This window comes from Pleurodeles waltl, chromosome 2_1 (genome assembly GCF_031143425.1).
Source record: "Pleurodeles waltl isolate 20211129_DDA chromosome 2_1, aPleWal1.hap1.20221129, whole genome shotgun sequence".
Taxonomy (NCBI): Eukaryota; Metazoa; Chordata; class Amphibia; order Caudata; family Salamandridae; genus Pleurodeles; species Pleurodeles waltl.
The window spans coordinates 269,785,789-269,808,994 of NC_090438.1; the positions used below are offsets into that span (position 1 = coordinate 269,785,789).

At 49.3% G+C, this 23,206-nt stretch overlaps 1 long non-coding RNA gene across 5 annotated transcripts in view; it reads left to right on the top strand.

Moving 5' to 3' along the window:
* The window catches only part of LOC138263152 (uncharacterized), a 241,335-nt gene that overhangs the window by 177,535 nt on the left and 40,594 nt on the right, over nt 1-23,206 (top strand). For 4 of the 5 annotated variants that reach the window (XR_011199279.1, XR_011199278.1, XR_011199277.1 and 1 more), the window contains one exon: nt 18,258-18,423. The exons of the other annotated variant lie outside the window; for it this stretch is intronic. This is a non-coding gene — a long non-coding RNA (uncharacterized lncRNA). The remainder of the gene's footprint in view (nt 1-18,257; nt 18,424-23,206) is intronic. 5 annotated transcript variants of the gene reach the window in all.

Consider the following 23,206-nt stretch of genomic DNA (forward strand, 5'->3'; position numbering starts at 1 on the left):
CGGCATGTAAACAGCTATCAGAAGGAAGGCTTTGGACCTGTGCGAGCCCCCTGTCTGCAGCCTCCACCAGAACATGGTAGAGGCCTTTAGGAGCCAGGATCATGCATGCCGCCCCACACATCATGTGCTAGGCACGGCTCACCACATAAAGTGAAACGCACTCACCAGTAGAACAACAGGCCTCTGCTGTGGGAAATGGCTGCCCACAGCAATGCACACTAGTAGTAAGAGTGATTCTAGTGGGCATACAAGGACAGGCCTGTGCTGTGATAAATAGCTGCCCACAGCCCTGCACACTAGTAGTAAGAGTGACTCGCGCAGGCATACAAGGACAGGCCTGTGCTGTGGTAAATGGCCTCCCACAGCCCTGCACACAAGAACAGGCCTGTGCTGTGGTAAATGGCTGCCCACAGCCCTGCACACAAGGACAGGCATGTGCTTTGGTAAATGGCTGCCCACAGCCCTACACACAAGGACAGGCCTGTGCTGTGATAAATGGCTGCCCACAGCCCTGCACACTAGTAGTAAGAGTGACTCGCGCAGGCATACAAGGACAGGCCTGTGCTGTGGTAAATGGCCTCCCACAGCCCTGCACACAAGGACAGGCCTGTGCTGTGGTAAATGGCTGCCCATAGCCCTACACACAAGGACAGGCATGTGCTGTGGTAAATGGCTGCCCACAGCCCTGCACGATAGGCGAAAGTGTGGCTCTCGCGGGCATAGAAGGACAGGCCTGTGCTTCGTTAAACGGCTGCACACCTACGGGTAAGGCGAGGCTCTCACATACATACAAGGGGAGAACTGTGCTATGTAAAAGGTTACACACTGACGTGCGAACCACTGCTTGGGGACTATGCTATACCTCCTGGGTACCTTGCACACCCGTGGGAGGCACTGCTCTCACAACCATAACACAACACCATTGGTGCGACACATGCGTCTCCGAGAGCCAGTGACAGCTACACCGCCCTGCCTGTACACACGGTGGAAGGAGCCACTCTTACCGGCACATTTTTGCAGGCCCGGCAGAGCTAATGACCGCACTCCACTGTACACCCCAAAGAAGCATTGGTCGCACATATGGACGTAAAAGGCAGGCCCATGTGCACACTGACATTGGGGCATGCACTTCGCTCACTACCCCATCTCATTTACTGTCCCCGGCTACCCCACTGACATGCAGACTCTGGAGAGAGCTTTCACCTTTAAAACTGCCATGAGTTCAAAACCTATGTAGCCGCTTTCAGTAGCCATGGAAAGCCTGACACATCTCAGAGTCTGGCCCCGCTGCTCTGTGCACACTGCGGTGCACTGCCTCTCACTGTCAAACTCCGACATTGTCTGGTGAAGTACTCTGCACGCCCCGGGGGAGAGGAGGCCATTGGCACTGCCCCCCACTGGCAGAGAGGAAAATACATATTCAGCTGTCATGGACTGGCCCACTGCCTTTCACAAAAGGTGGGGAGGGCCTAGCAGCTCACCGTGATAGGTATGCAATGCCTGAGAGGAGCCCAAATGCACTGCATACACAGGGGGGTTCACGGCTCCCTCACAGCATGACTAGCCTGTATGGGATTCCATAGTTACCACTCATGCCGCGAACAACCTGGCAGAGACACCGTTTCGGCACCATTACATAGCAGGCCTGCCCGGAGTTCACTTCCTACATCCGCTGCCTTACACACCCTGGGAGGCACGCATGTAGTCTGAAAAACGTAACTGCTCTGCCAATGGGTTAGTGGCCACCAATGTCCCCGCAGAGCCCGGGATTTATCACCAAATTATTCGAGGGCACTCAAGAGTGCTCCCACTGCCATCATAACTACGGAGGTGGGTGTGTGGGGGGGGGGGGGTAATACTGCCAGCCTGGGAATGAGATATATAGCGTCACACAGGCAACTCCCCAAATCACACACACCACACACACTCAATTTGTGTCTGACCTTAGTACCCGCCTAGGCCCTCTTAATGATAGCAGTGGTGGCTGTGTTGCCATGCTTCAGAGGTCTGCCTGTGTCATATGATACCGATATCGCAGACATCAATGATCTATGGAAAGTCTATTTACATCAGGACCAGGAGGTTCAGTAGCAGTCCCCTAGATAGGAGTCGTGGTGTATAAAATGGCAGAGATGTGCAGAAAGGAAGGTGGCCTGTTTGTGCCCCTTGGGAGATAAGGCCTCCCCATGTGTGCCACAGCTTAGTGTTTTTCGGTCTTGATTGTCATGGGTTGCACTTGGCAGGTCGTGGGAATGTCGAGGATGCTACCCTTTAGAGACGTATTCGGATGTGAAGGGACACCGCCAGTGCGAAGTCACCACAGAAATACCAACTCTGCACGGAGCCGATCAGAAGGGACCACTCTTAGTTTACGGTTCGAGCCTCAAGCTTCTAAGGCGCCAGTACGTTATTAATTGGTTAACGTGTTACCTGGAGAGACGAGCATCTTAATATGTCTAGTGGGGTTAAAAGCTGGAAGCGCCCCAGACCTCGCTGCCCCTCTGAGACGGATATCTCCCAGAGCACCCCGCGGAGCGACCAGAGAAAACCAGTCAGCTCCGTCACTGGCAGGTCCAGGCCGGCTAGGGGAAGCATTTCAACGCAGAACACACTCTTCTAAACACCCCGGAAGCAAAGAGGGGAAGGGAGAGAGGAAAACAAGATCCCTGCAGGGAGAACTATGACAACCGTAATGTTTGCAATATAGAAGCCGAAGTACAGGCAAAAGTCTGCAAACAATGCTTCGTGTCGAGTGCTATTCTGAAAGCTTTTTACAAATAACGCACATGGCTGTTTTGTTCCCTCCTGGGATAAATGCTGCATCTTTTTTCGTCCTTGTCAGTCTGCTTGCGTATCCCTTGTAGCGCGAGCTAAATCAGATTCGTTTGTTTCTCCAAAAGCACCGGAAATCGTCAGATAAAGCTGTCAACGGCCTTTTTAACTGGGCAATGTTTTTCTAGAGTTGCATAACAGTTTTAAGGACTTGCCTTGTATCGGGTTACCAAGCGCGCTGAGACACACCAGACTAAACTCCAGACGAACACCAGCGGGACACTGCATGTGAACACCTAGCGTGGCCCAGATATCAGTGGAAAAACCATTCATATATAATTATACATTGTATGAAGAAACTGCCTGGAAAAAAAATAAAAAGTGCTCTGACTCCTCTTCGGGCTATTTTTTTTTTATTCTTGACTACACATTTCTTGCTCAGAATTGGTTGCTAGGCATGCACGTCATGGAACTTGCGAGCATGTAATACTGTCTTTTAGATTTCTAATCACTCAGGAACCACGATAATTGAGGTACGGTTTCGGGCCACTTTATACCATCTGTAACTAATACATACATCAATAAATAAGCTTGAATTTGATTTTTTCATCCTTGGTCTTTCATATAATGGTGCACAGGCGAGGGAAGGGGTCTTCAGTCGTGCGAGGTCGTTACTGTGGCTGGTTCTTTTATATAAAAAAAATACGTGCCCATGGTTTCATCCCCCACACACCCACACTGATCGTCTTATGTTTTTTTTTAAATAATATATTTGGATGTCTTTTTTAAAACTACTATAGCTAGGAACCTCGGTCCAATACCGCCTCCATTCGCCTTTGAATGCAGCACTAATTTAACCTTCAGTTGTGTGATCTCTTAATAAGGTACACTGTGGTGACTCATCGGAGTGGAAGAGGGTCCCCCAACCAGCACAAATGGGATTGGGAGGTGGACTTAAGGCCGAGTATTTCTGCGGATACTCAGTGCTAACGTTTGCTTTGCACTTAACGGGCTTTACGTGATAGCTTCATGCGTTTCCACAGACACCCTAAAAGGCTTTATCTCCCCACTTGCTCTTCGTTTCTCGCCTTTTTTCTCTCTTCGTCGTCTTGCACACTTCGCACCTTTCCCGGTCACTCTCTCTCGCTCTTCTTCTTCTTCTTCTTTTTTTTTTTTTTTTTTTTTTACAAACAAAAACGTTTTTACTTTACTTTTTTGGGTAGCGCATACCAGTTTATGACGATAGAAAGCGCTCTAATGCCATTGGGCCCGGTTTGCGCTATTTAAATCTGCAAAATTGCGAACAATGGCGCCGCAGTCACATTCTGGTGGACATTGTTTGTGCCTCACGCACGGGTGCGCAAACAGACGCACACCTTTTCTTCGCGCCCTGCGAGGCTGGGGGCAGCGGCCTCTTGCTTAGGGACACACGCTGCTCTGGGGAACTGTTCGTAGACAGGAGGCGCGGAACACAGATAATCGCTAAATTGTCGGATAGTTAAAAGTTTCTGGCTAGAGAAAAAAAGAATTCTTAAAATAATAGCTTCTTTTGATGGTGGAAATTACTTGTTGCCTCCTGCTAACACGTCGTTGTCACTCGTCTTACATATTCGAGCGCCTCAGTTCTTGTTCCTTAGCGTGTGGAGGTGGGGGTTGTGTTCTGGGAGGAAACCACTGAAGTGAGACATGCTGGTCTGTAATTTAAGGCTTTGCCAAAAATTGTAGGGATCGAAAACTAACTCGTTCATTTAGAACTCGGTTACCAACTTGGTACTCTCAGTGTTAAAGGTGGAAGCGGCTACTTCCGGTCTGTGGAGCACCTGGGAGGCGGTGGAGGGGCTGTGCCTCAAGCGTCCAGGAAGAATCACTGCAGCCTCTCCGAGGAAGGCTTCCTGTGTGCGTGGAGATCCAGTGAGCAAGGAAGGAGTCCCCTTTGCACAGAACCGCCAAGGGAGCTGAGGCCTAGATCACTGCCAGGGGGCCTAGGCCAAACGTGTTTTTTTTTTGGGGGGGGGGGGCGGGGTTGGGGGGCGTGTTTGGAACATGATTAACTTTCAGCTTTTTCATGGCATCTTTGGCCAGGTCACTGGCAGTTCACAGGCGCACTCGTCCAAATTCTCACTGTGTTTAGAGCTAATATACAGAGTTTGAGGTGCGTGTTTTCAATATTGCAACACAGAAGCAGCTCACTAATAATACCGCACATAATCTCTAGGACACCCTCTCATTTCTCATATGTGAGGGCCTACTGGGATCTAAAATACACTTTTTATGGATGTTGCATGAAATATAAAATATTTCTCTGCAAAAATGTTTGTAACAGACTCTCACATATCACCCACATTAAAAATACATTAGAGGGAAACGGTATTTAAAACAACCTGTTTTCGATAATTATTCAAGATCATCAGCGCAGGACTCTGCAGAACAGGGCTGGCTCTATCGGGGGGCTCCTTGAAAGGCTGGGGCACTGGGTCAGAGCCCACTTCCCGTGCCTTAACCCGTCTCCGATCAGAGGGGCAGAAAGGTCAAGACCTGCTCTGGTTAACACACCAGTTCTCAGTCCCATGAGAGATGGGGTGCGCCCCCTGCTGTCAATCGGAAGCACTGTGGTCTCCCCAGCCCTTCCACCGCCCATGATTGGAAGAGGAGGTACGACCCCACCCGCCAACCAGAAGCACTACAACCTCTCTTCCGAGGCTCACAAAGCTCACCAGCCTCCTGACACGCACCATTTGTATGTTGTGATATTTCACTGTTTACATCCGCCACTAGTCAGACGTGGTGCAGCCGCTCACTTTGACTTTCATGTTGGAGGAGGCCCAAAGAGAGGGGAACGGTCCCTTCAGCTCAGGAACACCGATAAAGCGGAGGTCTGAATCTCGGCAGCAGCACACAAGCGGGGTTGTCAACTTAAGACCCCGCCTTAGCTGAACCAGCCCCCTCATAGCCAGACCTCTGTGCCCTGCCACCACCTATGAGGTGGATGCTAGGAGTACATTTAAAGCATACCAGCCTCTCCAGGAGATGCTATCTGTGCGTGGAGGCCTAGGGAGATCGAGCTCAGGAGGCACAGCAGCACTGAGGAGGCGGAGGGCGGGATCACTGCCAAGGACACTGACAAGACCTCACTCCACCCCTCCGACTGAACCCGGCCCTCTCAGTCAGACTCCCCTCAGTGGCGTAACATTAGCCCCCGCGGCGGGGGACGAGGGGGGTGGCGAACTCCAGGGGACCCCCTCAGCACAGTACACTGTGCGCGGGTGACCGGCCCCTAGCTGGAGAGCTCCTGACTGTGAGCGGAGGGCGGGGAGAAAGCGTGGGCTTGGGCGGGGGGTGTCTCCATGTTCTTTGCGGAGGTGGGTGAGGTGGGTAATTTTCGTTACGCCGCTGACTCCCGTGCGTCCCAGTGAGCGGACTGCACAGTGCTGTGCGGCATGTCTGATGCTGCATGGTCACTCTTTACAGAGATTGTTCACGTGAGGAAGATGTGGGCGTCTCGGCTATCCGTGATGTCAGGCTTTACTCATAGTATACCCGATAAGAGTATATGAAACAACTCGGTTTGGTCTTAGTACCTGTGTCTTCACCTGTATTGCATATACTATGCTTGTGGCTTATTTTCCCTCGAACTTTTTCTAATACCACTTTAAGGAAGTGAGTGTGTTCCTGGCGACATGCCTGTTCAACTGGCCGTGGGAACATTTATTTTTTCAGATTGATATTATAATCAAAATAAGAATAAATAGATTGTTATGTTGGCTTTCTCAGTTGTCTGCTGGGTGACTTTCCTCTTCATTGTTGAGTTTGTACCCAGTGGTCGAAGTGCATAAAAAAATTTGGGAACTGTGATGCCACATGCAATGGGGCGTCATTTGTGAGTGTGGGGTCAAAGGTGTGGCAAAAAACTGTTTAAAATAAGGCACACCATGGTAGTAGTTAGGGGATTAGTTTCATAATTTTTTAAACTAGTCTTAGGGTGACCAGATGTCCTGGATTTCCCAGGACAGTCCCGGTATTTAGAGGACTGTCCCGGTGCCCCGACCCTTCTCTTCATTTTGAATAAATGTCCCGGTTTTTGGGACAAATGTCAGATTATCTAGGGAAGCATAAGTTAAAGATGCTTACAAAGTATGAAATAATTAAAGTAATGTATCTGTCACTGTCAGGCAACACAGTCCCTTGTCTGCTCCCAGCAGAGAGACAGAGGGGGGAGCAGAGAGAGGTTGGTGGGGGCGGGTTGGGGGTGCAGGGAGGGATGTCAAGCCATACCTAATTTTATATATGTAGTCTTGTAAATGTGTGTAAATATGTGTGGGACAGGCCAGATATAAAAGTGAGAGTAAAGTCGTTATTCCTTCTTTTATGTCTGACCTGTCCCGGTTTTTGCTCCTCAAAATCTGGTCACCCTAGCTAGTCCAGAGCTTTGCAGTATTAGTTTAAAAAATGTTGATGCTAATCCTGCAAAGCCCATTAAGGCCCTTTGTAATCAATAGTGTGCCTCTTTCTGATGCCTGCTCATGGCAGTCATTAAAAGTGCTGACATTTTTTTTAAGCCCCCCTAATGGGGAACACCCCTTTACATACATTATGCTTGGTGCAGGCCCAATGCAATACAAAGGGTTACAAAGTGACGCAATGCATGCATTGCGCCATTTTGTAAATATAACGCAGGGATTTTGGCCTCGGGCCACATTAGCGTAAAAACCAATTACGCTAATGTGGCACAAGCAGGCGCTAGGAGCTCTTAAATATTCCCCTACAAATTCTGTACTCTTATTAGTCTTTCCCCATCAGGTAGCTGCATATAAAATTACATGCAGCTTAAATGAAAAATACATCAAAAACAAGTTGTTCCTCTGTGGGAAATGCACTATAGTCAACTTTGAAAGCTCTGTTAGCTACTGCACTCTGTAATCGGCGAGTCACATAATTAAATCTTGGTTGGCGAGGTGAAGAATAGTGACTTGTGCATTTTTAGTGCTGCGAGGTCAGAGCCTGTGTGAATATGTAATACATTATTTTAAACTTACATTACACACAATAGAACAAAGGCTGCTACAAAATTCACACAAAAGGTTTAAGATAAAATAAGACTTCCAAAATATAGATTTTAGTAATACCTAGACTGTTCTTAATGCAATTTTTTTTACATAACTGTCACTTCAACACCTCTTCAGGAGTAGTAAGCACTATATAAATACAGTTTCAATTAAAATCACACAAGTCACAACTCAGTCGTTATCTCTTTTCAATACCACTTAAAAAAAAACTTGTCATCACAAAGCTTTGAGTGATCCAATCAGTTAGTCAGTATCGGCTCCCAAGCAATCTTTACATTTGCAGATTATCCTATAAATTTGCAGATTAACTTGGTGCGCACATTTGCATTTCTTTAAGGGACGCAGGCAGCCTGGCAGAAGGGCTTGTTAAGCTGTCTGCCTGTCTTAAGTTTCACAGCACAGGAGACTCACTATATGAGGCTTCAGCTGAAGCATTGACAATATCAGAATTAACCGCCCCTGGAAAGTTGCGTTTTTACAAAAAGGTGGGGAACACTTGTTCATAAGTCAGAAAAGTAGGGCACGTTGTGGCCCTCCACCACATCGACCACTGTTTGTACCACCCAAGAGCATTCTAGACTCCCAGTGTTTTGACTGAATGTGCATGTATTCTTCCACTGTGTACTTAAGGGGCTCGTTTTCTATATACTGTTCAGCACAGCATTTTTACTTGCTAACTCCCTCATTCTAACTTTCCCATTCCCCCCTTAGGCCTCAAATACTAGATAGTGCAAGTGCTGTATGTTGCAAGACCTATTTTTACCTAACAGTGGGCCTCCCTCACTGCCTCTGATGGTTTGAACACCGATTCTGCCTTTCTCTCCACCCTCTACCCTGTTCTCATATAATCTAGCTCCCTCCGGCCCGTTGGTGTTACCTTGTCCTTGTCGTGCCTTCTCTAAGCAGGCAACACTGTCTCTCTCTTCTCTGTCTCTCCGTCTTCCTCTCTCATTCTCCTTTTTCTCTCTTCCCCGCTGTCCTCTTCTCCCCCACCCATCCACCCTTCCCCAATAGATGTCGCTGTTCTCCCCTCAAACTCGGGTCTGGCCTTCTCTTTGCATCCAATCTCTCTTCCTGCTCCCCCCCCCCAAATACACACACGTGTTCTCTATGGTCTCTTAAACCACGGCCTCCTCCCTTTGCCTTTCACTAGTTTTCCTTCTTTCTGAGTATGTGCATGCTACTGCCCTGTTCAATCCCTCCAACCTCTCTTCCCATTCTCTCTCTCCTTGCCTCTCCCTCTCTCTCTCTCTTCGTCTCTCTCTCTCCTCTTCACCCTATCCCTCTTACTCTCTCCTCTTCACCCTGCCCCCTCTCTCCTCTTCACTCTGCCCCCACTCTCTCCTCTTCTCCCTGCCCCCTCTCTCCTCTCTCCTTCTCTTCACCCTGCACTCCTCGCTTCTTCAACTCACTCCATTCTTCTCTCTCCCTCTCTTCACCCTGCCCATCTCTCTCCTTCTCTTCACCCTTTCCCTCTCTCTCTCTCCTCTTCACCCTGTTCATCTCTCTCTCTCCACCTCACCCTATCCCTCTCTCTCTCTTCTCTTCAACCTCTCCCTCCCTCTCTCTCTCTCCTCTTCACCCTGTCCATCTCTCTATCTCCTCTTCACCCTGCCCCCCCTCTCCCTCCTCTTCACCCTGCCCCTCTCTCTCCTCTTCACCCTGTCCATCTCTCTATCTCCTCTTCACCCTGTCCTTCTCTCTCTCTCTCCTCTTCACCCTGTCCATCTCTCTCTCCTCTTCACCCTGCCCCTCTCTCTCGCTCCTCTTCACCCTGTCCATCTCTCTCTCTCCTCTTCACCCTGTCCCCCCCTCTCTCTCTCCTTTTCACCCTGTCCATCTTTCTATCTCCTCTTCACCCTGCCCCCCCCCTCTCTCTCCTCTTCACCCTGCCCCCCTCTCTCTCTCCTCTTCACCCTGCCCCTCTCTCTTCTCTTCACCCTGTCCATCCATCTCTCTATCTTCTCTTCACCCTGTCCCTCTCTCTCTCCTCTTCACCCTGCCCCTCTCTCTCCTCAACCCAGAGATGTCTACATACGTCGGAACATTTTTTTTGTGTGTGTGGGGGGGGGGGGGGAGGACTCACAAGGATTCAGCACAAGAATTGTACAGCGGACGACACTCAACATTGTACATCCGTTGTGCCTTTCAACCTAGCCAAAAACATACAATGCACTGTTAGCTCACAGATGCTAAACTATAGATCAATCCAATCTCAATGGAATAAACAATCGTCTCTATAGCGGTGAGCTATCCGGTACAATGCTGAGGAATTGTAGAACAAAACGGAGTTTTTATTGTCAATACGGGATTGGTTGTTGTCTCTACTGCCTAAGTACTGTGCGATGAAAGGTCATCTAGAGGTTAAAGCTTCAGTTTCAGGGGGCCGTCTTCTGTATTGAAACAACGACCCCCCCCCCCCCACACACACCACCAAATCGCGCCTTCGTAAAACAAGCATGTCTAGATTAGAGCGACCACATACATGTTCCGTGTTATGTAGCTGGTTGCACTTGTCGCTGATCATAAGAAAAACGGATCATTTGGTTGTTCGGTCTGAACGGTTACATGTACATTTTACTTATCGTTATAATCAAACAGTAAAAAAAAAGAATCCGTGGGTTGCAGGTGTCCTGAACCGTGTGCTATGTGCACAGGTTGTGTGTCTCTCTCTCTGCCCGTCTCTTTGTGTTCCCGCGTGCTTAGGTATATTTTTGCTCGTGTTTGTGTGTTTCTGCTTGCCTTGTCTGGTTTGTGTGTTCATTCGAGTACATCGTGTGTGTATTTTTTTTTTTAACAATTTGGATTTCTGTCTAACACGAATAATGAGTAGTTTGTGAAAATATATGAGCAAAGATAATACAGAGTAATGTGTCTTGATGGAAAATATCCATCCATTCATCCATCTATATTTCTGTCGTTGTATCTGTTTCGAAAAAACAGTCTTTCATCCAGATGCATATGAAACTAAACAGTTCATACAGCTGGAACTTCATACATTGGTAATCTTTGTTGTCGAGTTCATCTAAAAAGAAAAGCAGTACTATGTGTGTTTTGTGAGGGTTATCTAAATATTCAGAAGCGAAGACATTGACAGGAGACAGCGAATCCATTGGCTATTCCGTCCCTTTTAAACAAGCGCTGCGCATCTCACGCACTACACTGAAAACTTGTATTTGTAATGCAGTTACAAACGGGTTTATAGCCAGAGAAACATTTTTTTTTCTTTATAGCTTCTCTATATATTTGTAAAATTATTGATTAAAATCATTACACGATGAAATACATCTTATAAGAAAAACATGCACTTCTGCTTTCTGTCGAACGTTTTTGCGAATATTGAAATATGTCAACAATGTATGTGTTTGAAGAAGACATTTACGAGGAAAACCGTGCGAAAAGTTGGCCATTTTCCTCATAATACATAAAATCTGGCTCTCGGGTAGTCTTGGGAAACGCGATGCAAAAAGTGCATACAGTCACACATGACTGCAGTAAGTGAGGTTTATGGGCCATTAGTTCAGGCAGTTGTTCCGAATAAAAGTCGAAAGTCGTATTCCTAACACCTCTTGACACCCTGTGTGATCTTGGACATGATACTTAACCTTTAGAGCTGCTTAGCACATCAGAATGCAATGTAGGGTGCCTCGAAGCAGGTATACCCCAGGGCTTACTGGTGTGTATATTTTGTATATTTAATATTTAGAGGCATATAGTGGTTCAAGGAAGGACGTGGGCCAGCAGGTGAAGCAATAAGAAATGTAAACCATTACCGGTATGTATGGAGTCATTTTATACACGTTGCTGTTAAAAAATAACCGGGATTGTCGTAAACTAAGCCTCCTTCCTGTCAACATTGATTCAACATAAATTGCAATTTTCCCAAGCCTCTGTCCCCGTGTTCGCGGAGGTGTCCGTGGCAGCTGCCGTTTACATTAAATTATTGTTCGTCTCGCGTGAGCTCGCTAGATTTGCACAGAAGTGCGTCTGAACATACTTTTGCCGCTCAATTTTTTAAATAATTAATTTAGCACTTTTTTATTTGGTCCCCTGTGCCACCCCCTTGTGTCGGAGAGCGCTTTGTTGCAACAGATTTCTGCCACCTGTGATGTGTGTCACATAAAAAAAACGAATCTATTGAATCTAGGCACCCCTTTCAAGTCAACCAAGAAGAAAGTTCACTCTGAGGTGCCTGCTTTCCTCACGAGACGGGATATTTTCGGTTTTAGCTCGTTTACTTTCATACAGTATATTTGTGCAACGTGTTATTTCGTTTACAAAAAAAGACTTTGAAGAATATTTTCGTGGCACACTTGCCTAAATACCTAAAAACTGCCTTTGTTATTGAATCGACTTTGCGTGGATGGAGGGCTGGGCAGTCCTACGTTCTGATGTGCGCGTCCCTTCTCCGACCACTATCAGCAGCTAAAAGGTGAAATTATGTTTTCTTTCTCAAAATATATTTAATGAAAACGTGTATACGGAGGAAACATTGAACGCAAATTGTCCTTATTTTATAAACGCTTTCCCGCGCATCGCTGTTGGTCACCGGACTGAAGCGGGAAACCTGTGTTTTGGGAGGTCAAAATCAAAGGTTGTCATTGTAGCGGTCGAGCTGCGACTTGCAGTAGATAAGTGAAGCGGGGGCACACGCGCGGCAGCAAAGTGAAAACTGGAAATCCTCATCTTCGTTTTAAAACTTTATTCCACTTTTTGATTATTCAATAATTGTTAAATCGCTCTAAAAATTGTCTTGCAGCAAATACGATTAATTTTATATATGCATACATTTGGCCGCAACGAATTTCAGAATTATAGCTGTCCGAATTCCGTTTGTCACTCGTAGCGCTCTTTGGTCACAGTGAGTCGCCCAGAGCCCCATTAATTCCCAGTCACTTGTTCAACTCACACTTCACGTTCAGCCTTGCGGCAGATCAGTGTTCAAAGATGGCTTGTGGGGGTTCACCCTGTACCTCTCCTGCTATCCCTACGAGGTGTGCCACGGTCAAGGGCGTGTGTGTACAGCTATGGACACACGTACATCGTGTTCCCCGATATACCTAACTTGTTGTCAGGCGCTTTCTTCAGACAGTGAACTTGACAGACTGGAGTAGGTGACATGAGCCCCAAGATATTCAGCCAGATCCCCCGTGTGCACTGGACATGGGGCTCACTGGTGAACACGAGCCTGTCCCCGCATATGGAATGCCCACTTAAACGCGTACACACACATTCTACGACCCATCCCCGCCATGGTTAGCCACTAATACACAAGACAGCAGCCTATAGCCCTGTGTGTGCTTTCGAGAGGGTGGGGTAGGTACATCCGCTATACACACGATAGTGTCTCAGTGTTGCTTTGGAGGGGAGGTGGGGCAGGTGCATCCACTATACACAGATAGTGGTTCAGTGTGGTTAGCCTGGAGCCCTGTGTGTGCTTTGTGGGGGGCGGGGCGGGGGCACATCCAGTTATACACACCACAGTGGGTGCGCTTTAGAGAGGTGGCGAGGGGGAGGTACATCCACTATACATACGATAGTGACTCAGTGTGGTTAGTCTATAGCCCTCTGTGTGATTTGGAGGAGGGAAATCCAGTCATCCAGTAATACATACGACAGTGCCTCCGTGTGTTTAGTCTCAAGCACTGGGTGCGCTTTAGGTGGGGGGAGGGACGGAGGGGGGCAGGTACATCCACTAAACACGCGATACTGTCTCAGCGGGGTTCGCCTGTAGCCCTGGGTGTGCTTTGGAGGGGTAGGTGTATCCACCTATACACACGATGGTGCGTCAGCGTGGTTCGCCTGTAGCCCTGAGTGTGCTTTGGAGGGGGTGGGTTAGGAACATCCACTATACACACGGTAGTGCCTCTGTGTGGTTCGCCTGTAGCCCTGGGTGTGCTTTGGAGGGGGTGGGTTAGGAACATCCACTACACACACGGTAGTGCCTCTGTGTGGTTCGCCTGAAGCCCTGGGTGTGCTCTGGAGGAGTAGGTGTATCCACCTATACACACGGTAGTGTCTCCGCGTGGTTAGCCTGTAGTCCTGGGAGTGCTATGGCAAAGGGGCGCATACTTTGGTACATATGATGTGTTACACGGGATGTGTAGTCTGTAGTCCTGAAATCGGTTAGGACTGGGGAGGTGAGGCACACTGGTGTGCACGAAGAGTATGCATATCGCATGGGGCCTTGGAATACCTTGCTCAGGAAAGGGCAAGTGAATGTACTCGAAAGTGATTAGCGCGTGACCATTGCACGACAGGTGATACTACGAGGTGATCTGCTGCACAATTAACTTATTACTCTCTCTTTTTTCGGTTAGGGCACAGGACAGACATTGGTACAGAAAAGACATGCCCGTATGTTGGTTCAGCCTGCAGTCCGGGGTCCCATTTGACCAAGAGACACGAATACGCGACGTAAAGGTAGCGGCCATGTTAGTAATGCCACAGACCAGGGCCCATATTTATACTTTTTGACGCTAAACTGCGCTAACGCAGTTTAGCGTCAAAAAATTTTGCGCCGTCTAACGCCATTCTGAAGCGCCATGCGGGCGCCGTATTTATGGAATGGCGTTAGCCGGCGCAAGCAGACCGGCGCTTCCTGGTTTGCGTGGAAAAAAACCACGTACACCAGACAGCGCCGGCGTAGGGGGAAAATGGCGTATGGGCGTCTTAAAATGGGGCAAGTCAGGTTACGTCGAAAAAATCGTCGTAACCCGACTTGCGCCATTTTTTTTCGACGCCCATCCCCCATCAACATGACTCCTATCATTGTAAAGATAGGAGTCATGCCCCCTTGCCCAATGGCCATGCCCAGGGGACTTCTGTCCCCTGGGCATGGTCATTGGGCATAGTGGCATGTAGGGGGGCACAAATCAGGCCCCCCTATGCCACAAAAATAAAATAAAAAATACTTACCTGAACTTACCTTAATGTCCATGGGATGGGTCCCTCCGTCCTTGGGTGTCCTCCTGGGGTGGGCAAGGGTGGCAGGGGGGGTCCCTGGGGGCAGGGGAGGGCACTCTGGGCTCATTTTGAGCCCACTTGTCCCTTAACGCCATGCCTGACCCAGGCGTTAAAAAGTGGCGCAAATGCGCCGTTTTTGGCCACGCCCACTCCCGGGCGTCATTTTTGCCCGGGAGTATAAATACCACGTAAAGGCCTGGGAGTCATTTTTTAAGACGGGAACGCCTCCCTTGCATATCATTAACGCAAGGAAGGGGTTCACGCTAAAAAATGACGCACACTCCGGGCACTTTGGCGCCCGAAGCGTCTAACGCCATAGTATAAATATGGCGTTAGTTGGCGTTAGTTTAGCGTCGAATTTGCGTCGAAAAAAACGACGCAAATTCGGCGCAACCAGAGTATAAATACGGCCCCAGGTGCGCCCAGAGGCGCCTAGCTTGCGCGTCGCGGCGGTCCGAATCTCACTGACCTTGTGGACCGCGTCTTTCTTTATAACAGTGACTCCACGGGACGAATCAGAACGTGTGTCTCATCTGCCTGACCATACCTAGGTGCAAGGAGACCGAGAGTGGCCGCACCATCTTGAGCCTCAGTGCTACCGTATCTGCACTGCAGGCTATTCTAACCCAGTTTAACATATTTTGTTACATCGGATATGACCATGAAATGGAAATAAACTACTGCTAAAATGTATTTGGTTTTCCCACTAAGGAAGCGTTAAAAATGTAGACTGTATCTGTGGGTGTGTACCTCTTTCCAAGATTAATCTGGAGACCTTGGAAATTAAACTTTGCACCTGTGTGCTGCAGCTTTGCACCAGGTTTTGTGAAGATCAACTGATGCAAAAACGACATTTGTATTATTGGCCGGTTGTATTAGCGGGCTCACTCTCATTTGCACTGGTTAAAATCAAGAGCGAAATTCACTGATTGAGCCCCAGTCCATGACGTATTGCACCCACTGTGATGCATTGATGCACAAGCGTGAACTGCGTACTCTCGTTGAGGGAGGCGGCACTGAAACAGCATGTTTGAGGACTCCTAGAGCTCAGCTATCAATGGCCAGGGCCACTGGAATTATGCAATTTTACCGCTGTGGCGATTTTCGCTTAATTATAGATCTGCGCACTTGCCACATAATCGTCATCTGTTGCATAATCTGCAGATTTTAACAAAAAATACAGTTTCTAGCTCAAATGGTTCAAAAGTTGTTAAAACTCTAGCATCACTGTTTCTGCCCAGTGGAAGACCCTTTGCAAAGCTGGACTGGTCAGTTTTCTGTTGCTTTTTGCTATGTCGGGTGTTAAACTGTACTGATAGACTTCCAATACATGAGCAATCTTAATGCTCTTGCAAATGTAATATGTTTTATTGTAGAATGATAGTTGCCAACTCTCTTTCGTTGTTCTGTGGCTACTGTGTGAAAAATGGGTCAAAATAGTAGGCCTTTTGTGAGATACACTCTCAACAAAGTGGCATATACGACCAGATATACACATTTACTGGTTCCAACTACTGCTCAAAGTTTGCAACTAGAACGTTTTTCGGATGAACCAACCTATTAACGATATATTTGTGGAAAAAATGATTGAAGGTGGGTGGCAGCCTGACAACCCTCAGTAATATTAGAGAAAGGCCACAAATTGCAACTCACTCCAGTTGAAGAAAATCACAGGGACTGTGGCTTGCTAGATTCAGAGCTCCATGCCTGTGATTGACTTAAGTACAATATCTCATTTGTTTAAAGCCTCTCAAATTCTTTAAAGGAAATGGGGCTGCTTTAAAAAATATTTTAAAAAAATACATTCTTTGGCTGTTAGAAGTGCTCTCTGGACTACTCCACACTCACCAAGAAACCTCTTCCATAATTCATAAAAGGGTAAGGGGTCTCAACCACTTTTCACCTCTATGAAGGGATACTGCCATATTTAAAGAGTCATTAACTTCACAATGGTTGGTGACAAGAATTATGGTCTAAAATCAATGATACACAGGCTACCAAATTCATATTTGGAAAGGACTCCCACACAGGTTCCTTTCAAATTACAGTTTAGGAACCACTCCTGAAAAATTTGTCTAATCACAATTACTTTCATGATTTGGTAAATGGATTTAGTACACGGTAAAAACAATTTAGCAGCCACAAATCCAATAATTCAGCAAATCACAGGGTTCACAACAGCAAAAATGTTTTGCATATAGTTTCCTAGTTTTTTTAATAAAACCACATGCAACATTTTCTTATCGTTGCAAATAACACGGGTTACTGTTACCTAATGTAATGCTACTCAAGTTACTGAACATGAAAAGCTGAGAAGTTGAGTTTTTGTCTTTGTACAAAGATAACATTCACAAAAAGTGGTTGCAAATTGTGCACCAACATTTGTAATTGTAATCTTATTTTGTCAACCGACCAATGTCAAAATTGGTTGCTTCACAAAATACCAAATCACAGTTGGTCCCAGAAAGACCTAACTAATTAATATTAATTAGGCAGGTCACAATTTGTGATCCCTTTGGAATCGAAGAGATGGTGTACTGAATGGGTGAACAAACCCCCATGTCTGCTTTTGTGCTCAAATAACAAACACTTTAAAAAAATAATGCGGCACATTTTCATGATAAAAAATGGAACTGTGCTATAACAGGAAACTTTTATTTTTTAACAAGTTTCACTGAGGTTTAACAGTGGTCTCTCAGACCACTGCCTACCCTTTTTGAAACGCTTTTCAACATTCTCAAATTCTAACGAGGACCCAATCCCATTTGCAAATCTATTACCTCCCGAATTTGGGAGTACATAGCTGATCAATATAGTCTGCAAACAGAATTACAGTTGCAAACCATTCATAGATCAGTCACAAATAGCAGTTTGAAAGAGATGCCCACAAAATGCCCTTCAAAATAGTGATTGTTAAAAATTTCTAAATCTATCTTCTGATTGAAATGCTTTTGCACAAACCTTCTGACTTTGCTAAAGGAATTATTTTTAGGCCACAATCTTAAAGTCCATGGATTGACTACTCTATGTCCATCTAGCAACTTTTGCAGCCATTTTAACACAGAGCATATATCAATTACCCCCTTTTCTCCAGGGACTGGTCACAGGGGGGCAAGGGGAATGTATGGGGCCCTCACTCATCGGGAGGGCCCGCGTATAGTGGGATGCTGGGCCGATAACAGAGATGGGGGTGCATCATGCCCACGTACCCTGCCCGGGGGTCCACAGGCTCGGCAGAGATTGGACAAGGGGTAGTGCGGCTGCTTCCAGGATGCATGGGATGATAGCGCCGCGTCACCCCCCCCCCCCCCCCCCCTTTTAAGAGGTCAGCGGTGAGCGAGCAGGTCTCTTTCTTCCGCTTGCTGACCGAGTGAATAGGCAGTGCGCTCTGCAGGAGGAGCAGAAAATCAACAATCCTTCCTCTCTTTTATTTTTCTCTTTTCTTTCTTTGCACAGGTGCCCACGAGGAACAAAAATGCCCCTCTCGCATTCTGCATCTGTTTGGCCACAGTCCAGTTTAGCAGCCCAGCACGTACCTCGCTGGGAGCCATGCAGGTTTGAGCCACGCTCTCCGACCCGAGTGTATCTCGGTGGCAGCTCCAATGGGGCCTCCGGTCTGCAGGTGAGGGGCTTGGACAGGCCATATTATTGCTGCGCAGTGGGGAAGGGGCATTGTTTAGGAAGCCTAGCTTGGGTGATTTGTGGTGGGACCCTTCTTAGACAGGGTGGTAGCTCAGAGGCAAGCTCAAGTGTACTTAGCATCAGATGCCCCTTTTAATGTTGAAAGGTAGTTTTCTCCATTGGTGGGAAGGTCGTGTTTGATTCACTGGTGACGCCATATTGGCTATGGTTTAGCTACTGCTAATGCATGGTATTTTTTCTTCTGTTCTGTTTAGGCACATTCAGTGTAAGGTTTGTCTCAGCAGTCTGGAGTTTGAATGTTTTGTTGGATCATAGGTTCAAATCAAATCAAATCATTAACATTTATAAAGCGCGCTACTCACCCGTGGGGGTCTCAAGGCGCTAGGGGGGAAAGGGGGGGTTATCGCTGCTCGAACAGCCAAGTCTTTAGGAGTCTCCGGAAAGCGGAGTGGTCCTGGGTGGTCCTGAGGCTGGTGGGGAGGGAGTTCCAGGTCTTGGCCGCCAGGAAGGAGAAAGATCTCCCACCCGCCGTGGAGCGGCGGGTGCGAGGGACGGCAGCAAGTGCGAGGCCAGCGGAGCGGAGGGGGCGGGTGGGGACGTAGAAGCTGAGGCGTCTGTTGAGGTATTCCGGTCCCTTGTTGTGGAGGGCTTTGTGTGCGTGGGTGAGAAGACGGAAGGTGATCCTTTTGCTGACTGGGAGCCAATGCAGGTGTCTCAGGTGTGCGGAGATGTGGCTGTTGCGGGGTACGTCGAGGATGAGGCGGGCCGAGGCGTTTTGGATGCGTTGCAGGCGGTTTTGGAGTTTGGCGGTGGTCCCGGCGTAGAGGGTGTTGCCGTAGTCCAGGCGACTCGTGACAAGGGCGTGGGTCACGGTTTTTCTGGTGTCGGCGGGGATCCAGCGGAAGATCTTGCGGAGCATGCGGAGAGTGAGGAAGCAGGCGGAGGACACGGCGTTGACTTGCTTGGTCATGGTGAGAAGAGGGTCCAAGATGAAGCCGAGGTTGCGGGCGTGGTCTGCGGGGGTCGGTGCGGTGCCGAGGGCCGTGGGCCACCAGGAGTCGTCCCAGGCGGACGGGGTGTTGCCGAGGATGAGGACTTCCGTTTTTTCAGAGTTCAGCTTTAGGCGGCTGAGCCTCATCCAATCTGCGACGTCCTTCATACCCTCTTGTAGGTTGGTCTTGGCGCTGGCGGGGTCCTTGGTGAGGGAGAGTACAAGTTGGGTGTCGTCGGCGTAGGAGGTGATGATGATGTCGTGCTTGCGTACGATGTCGGCGAGGGGGCTCATGTAGACATTGAAGAGTGTCGGGCTGAGCGATGAGCCTTGAGGTACGCCGCAGATGATCTTGGTGGGTTCTGAGCGAAACGGAGGGAGGTAAACTCTTTGGGAGCGGTTAGCGAGGAAGGAGGCGATCCAGTCCAGGGCCTGGCCTTGGATCCCGGTGGAGCGTAGGCGGGTGATTAGGGTGCGGTGACAGACGGTGTCAAAGGCAGCCGAGAGGTCGAGGAGAATGAGGGCGACTGTTTCACCGTTGTCCATCAGGGTTCTGATGTCGTCTGTGACTGAGATGAGGGCGGTTTCCGTGCTGTGGTTGGTTCGGAATCCGGTTTGTGAAGGGTCGAGCAGGTTGTTGTCTTCCAGGAAGGTGGTCAGCTGTTTGTTGACGGTCTTTTCTATTACCTTGGCTGGGAAAGGTAGAAGAGAGATGGGGCGGAAGTTTTTCAGGTCGCTTGGGTCAGCCGTAGGTTTCTTTAGTAGGGCGTTGACTTCAGCGTGCTTCCAGCATTCGGGGAAGGTAGCAGAAGAAAAAGAAGAGTTGATGACGGTCTGGAGGTGCGGGGCGATGATGTCGTCGGCTTTGTTAAAGATGAAGTGCGGGCAGGGGTCCGAAGGTGCGCCGGAGTGGATAGAGTTCATGATGGATTTGGTTTCTTCAGTGTTGATGTGGGTCCAGTTGTTGAGGGTGATGTCCGGGGAAGCGGGTTCAGTGGTGTATGGTTGGGTCTGGTGTCCGAAGCTGTCGTGGAGGTCGCTGATCTTGCGATGGAAGAAAGTGGCGAGGGATTCGCACAAATCCTGTGAGGGCGTGACGGCGTTGGCGCTGGGGTTGGAGAACTCTTTGACGATGCTGAAGAGTTCTCTGCTGTTGTGGCTGTTTTTGTCTAGTCTGTCGGTGAAAAAGTTCCTTTTGGCAGTGCGGATCAGGTGGTGGTGTTCGCGTGTAGCGTTCTTGAGGGCGGTCATGTTGTCCGCGGTGTGGTCCTTGCGCCAGGCCTTCTCAAGGGCACGACAAGTTTTCTTTGATTCTTTGAGGGTGTCAGAGAACCAGAGAGGTTTTTTGGTGTTGGTCTGTCGATGCGTGCGTTTGAGGGGAGCAAGGTTGTCAGCGCAGTTGGAGATCCAGTTTGTGAGGTTGAGAGCTGCGTCGTTGGGGTCGGTGGTGAGGGTGGGTTGGTTGGCGGCGAGAGCGGAGAAGAGTTGCTCTTCAGGGATCTTGTTCCACTGTCGACGAGGGGTGGGTTGAGTGCGGAGGTGGGAGGTCTCGCGTCGGAATGTGAAGTGGACGCAGCTGTGGTCGGTCCAGTGTAGGGCAGAGGTGTGGCTGAAGAAGATGTGTTTGCTGGCGGAGAAGATAGGGTCGAGCGTGTGTCCGGCGATGTGGGTGGCGGTGTTCACCAGTTGTTTGAGGCCGAGGTTGGCGAGGTTGTCGAGCAGGGTGGTGGTGTTGGGGTCGTTGTTTTGTTCCAGATGGAAGTTGAGGTCGCCTAGGAGGATGTAGTCCGGTGAGGCGAGGGCGTGCGGGGAGATGAAGTCGGCGATGGCGTCGCTGAAAGAGGCGCGAGGTCCGGGAGGACGGTAGACGAGGGATCCTCTGAGGGTGGTCCTTGGGTCGGTGCGAATCTGAAAATGCAGGTGTTCAGCGGCGAGGGGGGGGTCTTCGGTAGAGGTGGTGACGCTGATGGAGTCTTTGAAGATGATGGCGACACCTCCTCCTACTTGGTTGGTGCGGTCTTTTCTGGAGATCTTGTAGCCTTCGGGGATGGCGGTAGCGATGTCTGGAGCAGAGGAGGCGTTCATCCATGTCTCCGTGATGAAGGCGACGTCCGGGGCTGTGGAGTCCAGGAGGTCCCAAAGTTCAACGCCGTGCTTGTGGACGGAACGAGCGTTGATCAGGATGCACTTGAGGTGGTTGATGGCGCGTGGGCTTGTGGTCGTGGTAGTTGCGTGGTGGAAGATGCGTTTGCAGGAGTTGCAGGCGAAGGGTCCATGGGTGCGTTTGGGGTGAGCTAGGAAGCAGGTTTTGGAGCGCCCTGGGTTGAGGGCGTGGAGGGTGGTGGGGTCATAGCGGATCAGCGGGGCTTGGGGGAGCTGGGGACCAGGGGTCGTGGCGCTGGGCGCGGGCCAGGCGCGGACGGGCGCAGACGGGCTTGCCTCTGGCGCGCCTCCGGCGCGCCAGCGGCGTGCCCGCTGCGCAGTCGCGCAGCGGCCGCCATAAGAGGTAGGAGGGGGGGGGAGGGGTCAGCTGGGGGCGAATGGGAGCTGGGGGGCAGGGGCGTGCAGGAGGTCGCGGCGGGAAAGCGCGAGGGAGGGGGGGGGGACAGGTAGAGTGAGAGGAGCTGGGGGAGGGGGTTTAGGGTGGAGGAGGGTGAGTGTTAGGAGGTTTGGAGATTAGGGAGAGAGATAGGAGTAGGGTTGTGAAGATAGGGGAGGGGGGGTTGTAGAGGTGGGTGAGGGAGAGAGGTAGAGTGAGAGGATAGGGAGATAGGTAGTAGAGGGGGTGGCGGGAGGGGGGGAGAGATAGAGAAATAGATAGAGAAAATAGATAGAGAAGTCGATAGATAGGGAAATAGATAGATAGACAGATAGGTAGGTAGGAGGAGGTGGAGAGTGGGGGAGTTAGATAGTGAGATAGGGAGCTAGAGAGATAGGAAGATAGGAGGAGTGAGGGAGGTAGATAGCGAACGGGTTAGCTAGGGGTGAGAGAGGGGGAGGCGAGTGAGGGAGGGGGATGAGGAAGGAGCAGGAGGGCAGGCTCGGGGGAAGAAGACGGAGGAGGTAGAAGAGCCGAAGACAGGAGAACAGAAGACAGAAGAACAGAAGACAGAAGAACAGAAGACCGGAAGAGCAGAAGACAGAAGACCAGAAGAACAGAAGACAGAAGAACAGAAGAACAGAAGATCGGAAGAGCAGAAGAACAGAGAAGAACAGAGAAGAACAGAGAAGAACAACACAGAAGCACCGAGAAGAACAGAGAAGAAGAACACAGAAGACCGGAAGAACACAGAAGAACAGAAGGGAAGAACAGAAGAACAGAAGTACACAGAAGAAGATTGCAGAGGGGGAGCGAGGAGGAAGAGACAGAGAGGAGGAAAAGAAGCAGGAGCAGGAGAGAAGGTGAGTGGCGCGGGGCAGGGCGAGGGGCTGGGAGGAGGGGGGTACTTACAGTTAGGTGGGTCTCAGGAACACAGGAACTCGGGAACTTGGAGGAGCTGCAGCGGCAGGGGGAGCGACCTACCCTTGGGATTATCCTTTGTGATGGCAGCTAGTGGTCATAGAGGTGCGAAGCATTCACTCATAGAGGAATTTTTTGAGGTGTTGATGCTTAGGATGGACGCTATGGACCAGGCCATAGCGTCAATGAGGTACCAGCCTTCTGTCCCGAATCCAGTGCCCAGTGATCAGGTAGAGGCTGAGGAGGCCAGGGGTGCCTCCTAGGGAGGTATTATCTCCAGTCCTGAAGAGGGTGCAGGACCAGAGGCAGGGC